Source organism: Condylura cristata, unplaced genomic scaffold (genome assembly GCF_000260355.1).
Source record: "Condylura cristata isolate star-nosed mole 26May11 unplaced genomic scaffold, ConCri1.0 scaffold00005, whole genome shotgun sequence".
Classification (NCBI taxonomy): domain Eukaryota; kingdom Metazoa; phylum Chordata; class Mammalia; order Eulipotyphla; family Talpidae; genus Condylura; species Condylura cristata.
Window position 1 is genome coordinate 59,056,941 of NW_004567106.1, and position 6,866 is coordinate 59,063,806.

Sequence of the window (6,866 nt, forward strand, 5' to 3'; positions counted from 1 at the left end):
GCTGCTCCCCTCAGCAGTGTACTTCGTCGATCTGCCTGTTCTGCTCCCCACTCTGTCTTTGGTGAATCCTCTCACCACCCCTGCACCTCTGGCTGCACCCCAGTTCTGTATGCACAAATAAATATTAAAAAACAGCTATTTGAAAGCACCTAACGATTCAAAAGCACACAGAAACTGAAAGGCCCAGCCCCATAAATGAAAGGAACCATTTACATTTAACTGGATTTTTTTCTGAGTCCACTCCCCAGGAAATGGCAAGGGGGAGCTGGAACTCAAGCAGAAAATACAAAGTTTTATTAACTTGAAGGGTCAAAAGACGAAGTCCGGGAATTCAGACCAAGTGAAAAATTGAAGCTGAGTTTCTTAGGATAAAGACACAGAAAGGGAGGACGTGAGGTCTGCATATAAAATCCCCCCAGATCCCAGGCTCACTGCCAAACTCCCATGGATGAACTCCAAGGGAACAACCAAAAGCTAATCGCTGCAGCTCATGGTGGCTCCCCACTGCAAAAGAGAAAGCTTGAATTTGATTCCCACAAAGTTAGAGACGCTGGGTAAACACTTCGGGCTTTCCATTTAAAACTTCTAAAAGATCAATCTCCAGGACTAAAATCGATCTCCAACGACTAAAGTCCATCTCCCAGGACTAAAGGTTTGCCCTTAGACGAAGGACAATGCCAAAGCTAACTCACACCAGCAAAGGATAAAACCAAGTCTCAAGTTCAAGGTGATCAACTAGTAATCCGTTAGAATGACAATCAATACTCCTCAAAAGAAGTAAGAGAATCCAGATTCTTCGGAGCTGTGGGAGGGGGCTGGTGTGCTGCCATCTGTGGTTGGTCCCCTGGCTGGGATTGAACTCAGCCCCTGGGGTGGCAGGTCTGAGTCTTAGCCCCTAGGCCACCAGGGAGGCACCCAAAGGTGCTGTTTAAAGAGTGTCCTTGGGCAGGAGTGGCCACATGCTACCTGGGCTGAGTGGAGTGAGTCATCCTCAGCCATCCGCAGGGTTCTCCTGAGTTACCCACTTCTGTGAATGGCTCTGACAGAAGGCTGCAAGGGCAGCCCCTGAGCTTGGCTGACAATCCAGCCCATGTGGGTAAAGACAGCCCAAGCCCTCTTACTGCCTCTGCCCAGGCCTTGGCACATGTCTGGCCTCTCCAGTACTGTCCTGACTCCTTCCCACCTTAGTCCACCCATCACCATAGGGAGGGAAAGTGGAAGCTGCTAGGTTGGGGCAGATATCCCCAAGGGACACTCAGGCCAAATGTGGAGTTTTTTGTTTTTTTAAATAATATAATAGTTTATTTTTACATCATTTTGTGCCTTTGTCCATCTCAGTTGCAATCCCTATGAGCTTCCCATAACCAAATCACCCGTGTGCCATCACCATAGTCCCATCCCCCCATCCTGGCCCCCTACCGTTTTTGATCCCATCCCCCACTCCGCCCCTGTAAAATGTCTCTGGTGTATAGTTGTTTATTATTATTATTATTATTATCTTCTCCCCTGGTCCTTTATACTCCTGCTATGAGTGAAACCATCTGGTATTTTTCCTTTTCTTTCTGGCTTATTTCATAAGCATGATCTTTTCCAGCTCCATCCAAGTTGCTGCAAAAGACATGTGTTTCTCTTTTTTGGCTGCTGAGTAATATTCCATTGTATATATGTACCACATCTTTTTTATCCAGTCATCTACTTTTGGGCATTTGGGCTGCTTCCATGTTTTTCCAATTGTAAATAAAGCAGCAATAAACATGGGGGTGCAGGAATCTTTTTGAATCAGTGTTTTTGTGTCTTTTGGGTAGATACCTAGGAGTGGGATTGCTGGGTCGTAGGGAAGCTCCATGTTTAGCAGTTTGAGGAACCTCCAAACAGTTTTCCATAGTGGTTGTACTAGTTTGCATTCCCACCAGCAGTGCAGGAGAGTTCCTTTTTCTCAAATGTGGAGTTTTTCTGGCACCTAAATGAGGGTCAAAAACATTTTCTAGAATTGGGCCTCCCTGGTGGCACAGGGGTTAAAGTCTCAGCGCTATCAAGCTACCACCAGCCACTGCAGCTTGAGTTCGATTCTGGCCCATGCCGACCCATACGGAGCAGCAGACCTCTCCAGTCTTGCCCACCCGCTGCTGCTCCCCTCGGTAGTGTGATTCATCCATCTGGTTGATCTGCTCCCCACTCTGCTTCACCATCCCTGCAACAGTTCTGTATGTATAGATAAATATTCTTTAAAAAAAAGATTATACGGTGAAAAATGTTTCTCTTGCAGCCATCCAGTTCCCTCGCCAGAAGCAACCAGAGCTCAATTTTTGCTGTTTTTGATACATAGGTGACAATGAGCTTGAGACATGTGTTGGGGTCATGTTGGATGTTCAGTACCGACCCTAAGTGTCTCCGGCTGAGATCTACGATAAGGGAATGGTCATCTCAAGATGTGACACCCCCAGCCTCGCGTCTGAAAGAAAGGAAGTTCACAAAAGCAGGACCATGATTGGAGCAGTTCTCCATCACTTGTTAATGTAGACAGATGCACAGCCTCAAGCTCAAGCAGTTCTCCATCACTTGTTAATGTAGACAGATGCACTGTCCAGGCACCATCGTTACCATTTGAAAGCAAAACAGATTTCCACTGAGGGTGCTCTGGCCTCTGGTTGCCCACCATTTTGGAGTCATTCGGAAGGCTCTGGGGGGGTTTTAAGGCTGTCAAAGTGGCAGAGGTGGGCAGGACACTGCTCCAGACAGACGACCCAGAGCAGATGACCTGCCTCACATTCCAACAGCACCCCAGGAGAGAAGCACTGGCTGGCCTCCACCCCCATCTCAGCTCAGAGACATTCTCAACTAAGCTCCCCTTGGGACCCTAGCTTAAGCCACTCCACTCTGTGCCACACCCACCAAGAGGAGCTACTTAGGGAATGTGGCTGAGGGCATAGAATGGTTGATGAGTCTAGTGTGCTTTTATTTATAAGGCCGTTTAAAGTTGGGGGACAGCTACTCAAAGAAGTCTCCCTGGTTTTAGAGTGGGTAAGCTGCTGCCCTTCTCTCTGTTCATAATTAGTTAGCAGAGCCAGTTATCTGGTCTAGACACTCTAGACGAGCATAATGAAACCTTACCCCCTGGATACAAAGGAATGTAGGTCAGCCCATTCTCCAAAGCAAGGGCCCTTCATCCTGCCCAGCCAAGCATGGGCCTGGTTAATCAGGAAGACTGTTTCAAAGGACCGGATGTGCTTCAGACTTGTGATTTCTACCTAGAACCCAGTGATGAGGATTTAGCTGATGATCTAGGGCCACTAGTGATTTTTGAACATATACTCTTGATGTTTGAGCATGGTACTTTTGATTTTTGAACATTCAATCTCATCCCTTCTACAGATATTTGCTAAGTGATGTCTGCAATGGTAGCTGCGGGGATTAATTTGATAAAATACACAGAGAAGATGCAGCACACAACTGTAGGGGGATGCCTGCCAAGGTCGGCACAAAGCTGGACCCAAAGGTGGTCTGACAGGTTCCCACCCTCCGGCACTCCCAGCTTCGCTCTCAGATTCACTGAGGGTGACCCCTGGAAGGGAGCAAGGGTCTCTGGGCAGGAAGTTTTTTTTTTTTTTAAAGACTTATTTATGCATAAAGTACTGGGGCACAGGTCAGAGGTGCAGGATGCCTAAGGGGGCAGTGGTGAGAGATTCTTCAGAGACAGAGTTAGGAACAGAACAGGCAGAGCTAATGAAATATACTGCTGAGGCCCTCCCTGGTGGCGCAGAGGGTTAAAGCACAGCACTAAGAAGATTAAGCCACTTCCGCATGAGTTCGATACCCACCTGCCCATTCCCACCTGCCCTGGAGGTGACTACATAGAGCGGCAGACATCTCCTGACCGGCCGCTGACCCACCCACTGCCCCCCTCAGCAGTGTAGGGAAGCAGTATACTGCGTAGATCTGCCTGTTCTGCTTCTCACTCTGTCCCTGGTGAATTCTCTCATCCTTCGCATCTCTGGTCTGTACCCCAGTTCCCAGTTCTGTATGAATAAATAAATCTTTAAAAAAGAAAGAAAGAAAGAAATACACTGCTGAGGGGAGCAGTGGGAGGGGAAGGAACAGGGTGTGTGTGTGTGGTTATGGGGGGAGGGGGGAAGGGGAAGGGGGAGTGGGCCAGGATAGGTCTTCCACATCATGTGGGCCAGCTCCCTGGTAGGGGATTGAATTTGTGCTGCAGATTGCTTCACAGTGCTGTACTTAACCTGTTAGCCACCAGGGAGGGCCCAAGGCCCTCGTTTTTGAGGCAGAGACCTTCGAGGCTCTCATTGGGAAACTCCAAGGAAAAAGGGTCCCCTCATCCCCAACTCAGTCCAGTCTTTGCCTGCTAGCAGTTTCTCCCAGAAGCCTTCCTGGGGAAGGAAGTATTTGCATTCCTGTTTACTGGAAACCTGGCCAGCAATGTGTGCGCTGCCTTTAAGACAGGCTTTGGACTCGGATAATGTGCCTCATAAGGTGAATTTAGTCAAGTCTCTCCTCCCAGAGATGACATCTAACTCACAGGTTGCTCTGGGGTGATAGGTCTGTGAAGCACAGGCCACATGGCCTGTCCCCATGACCCTCATGTTACCGTAACACCCCTTTTCTTCCTACAGCACTACAGTTTACAAAGTGCTTCACCCACACATGGCACCTGATCCTCAAATGACCCTGTAAGGCAGGCGAGACAGGTGCTCCTTCCCCTAGTGTAGATGAAACTGAGTGTCTCCTCTGACAGGTAAGCTGCGACAGCTCTCTAGGTCCTCACCCAGGAGGGTTTGATGATGGGTTTGGAGGGTGTTCTTCTGGTGGTGTGATCATGAGGCAGTAAAGAAGGGTGGTTCTTCAGTAGATGCCAGCGTTTCCAGACAGAAGGTCTCAGCCCTACGGTTCCCAGGAAAGGGGAGGCTGCTGGAGCCTGACTCTTATGTGGTTCTCCAGCAGCGCCCCACCAACTCCCTTGGCAGCCCTGGGGGGAAATGACAGGTCACAGTGGGGAAGGGGCCCAGCCTGCAGCCATGACAGGTGAGCCGCTGCAGTGCGCCGCAGGAGCGAGGGGGTGAGGTCTGCTGGAGCGCAGTCGGCCCGGGCGAGGAGCCAGCCTGGAAGGAGGAGAGAGGCCGCCGAACCACAAACTTCACTGGTGCTGATGTGGTGAGTAGTACACAGCTGGGCAGAGGTGGCTGTCAGCGGCTCGTTGGTCTAGGGGTATGATTCTCGCTTAGGGTGCGAGAGGTCCCGGGTTCAAATCCCAGACGAGCCCACTTTATATTCTTTTGGGTTTTCCCCTCTCTCCTCCTGTGCGCTTTCTCCACCACACCTCTATAAAATGCCTGCCCTTCCTCGAGTAGAGCCAACAGAAGGTCTACTGGTGGGCGAATACGGGACCCCGAGAACATGTCAGTCTCCCAAGGCTTGGAAATGCGCCATTTTCGCTGCGAGGCCAAGCTGTGCGGAAGTGGACAGGAATAGCTTCAGGAGCTGAACTGAGAAGGTCAAAGCTTAAGAGTTGCATTTTCTTAGGCCTGTCGGAAAGCCTCAGGAAAATTGATGGGTGGGCCTGAGCTGGTGAGGAAGACATGAGAACTCTCCTTGTAAAAACCAAGTTACGAAATGCAATGGACTCAAAGGTCCAAGAGCTATAATTAAATTTATAAAATTTATAATAAATTTTATAAATTTATAGTTCTGTTTCAGGTTTTCCTCTTGGTAAAATTGAAACAAATACTTATTTCTTACAGTTGTTGGGAGGATTAAACCAGAAATTGCAAGTGAAAGTCCTTGCAAATCAGAATGCAGGTCACAGAGAGGGGTTGTTAGGAACTATACTAAAAATAAAGAGGGAGCTAGAGGAAACTTCTGGCAAAAGGACAGACTGAACTAATAATGTAACTCTGCTTTTACCCAACCCATATCTCTGAGACCACAGACAGAAATACTCCATAAAATCGAACTTAAAAGTCACAATAGGATAGTTGCTCAAGTGAGGAACTGTATACCTGAAACTGATAGTGTTGTAAACAAAAGGAAAAAAATACGGACGATCACAAAATATATTTTTATTTTAAAGTTTATATTTATTTATGCATATAAGAACTGGGGTGTAGGCCAGAGGTACAGAAAGGTGAGAGGATTCCAACAGAGACAGAGTGGGGGGCAGAACAGGCAGATTGACTGAACTACACTGCTGAGGGGAGCAGTGGGCTGGTCAGGAGAGGTCTGCTGTGCCATGTGGGTCAGTTCCCCTGATGAGGATTGAACTCACTGCAGTGGCTGTGGCATGGTTGTGGCTGGTGAAAACTTGATAGTGCTGAGACTTAATCCCTTGCGCCACCAGGGAGGCCCACAAAATATTTTTCTAAAAAGCAAATTCCCAGATATCAGAAATAAACAAGGAAGAAGACAGGACCAAAGAAAAAAGATGCCTGTCACAGGGGCCCAGGTGGATTTCAAGAACCAGAGAAAAGAAGCTGGGACTGAATGCTGACCTGTCTGTCTGCCCTTCCCCCCCCCCCAATAAAACTTAGAATACCAAAGAGCTCCCTTCTTCATGGAAAGGCCAAAAAAACACAGGCCAGTTCAAAGAAATAGATACAGGAAGTAGAGAAAAGGGAGAGAAATATAAGTATACCATGACTAATACAACCCTGCTTGTATTCCTTCTGGATTTGTGTTACCTGCATGATGCTGGGTCATCAACAGAAAAAATAAATGTAAATCTGGAATAAGAGTAGACATACAGACCAGTGGATTCGAATAGAAAACCCAGATATAAACCCACAAGTTTATGGACACCTAATTTTTGACAAAGGAGCAAAGAAGATACAATGGAACAAAGAAAATTTGTTCAGCAA

General features: G+C 47.9%; 1 non-coding gene across 1 annotated transcript; it reads left to right on the top strand.

Moving 5' to 3' along the window:
* Positions 1–5,203: 5,203 nt before the first annotated feature.
* Positions 5,204–5,275, top strand: TRNAP-AGG. Its single transcript has one exon. It is a non-coding gene; the product is annotated as a tRNA-Pro (tRNA).
* The last annotated feature ends 1,591 nt before the right edge of the window (positions 5,276–6,866 follow it).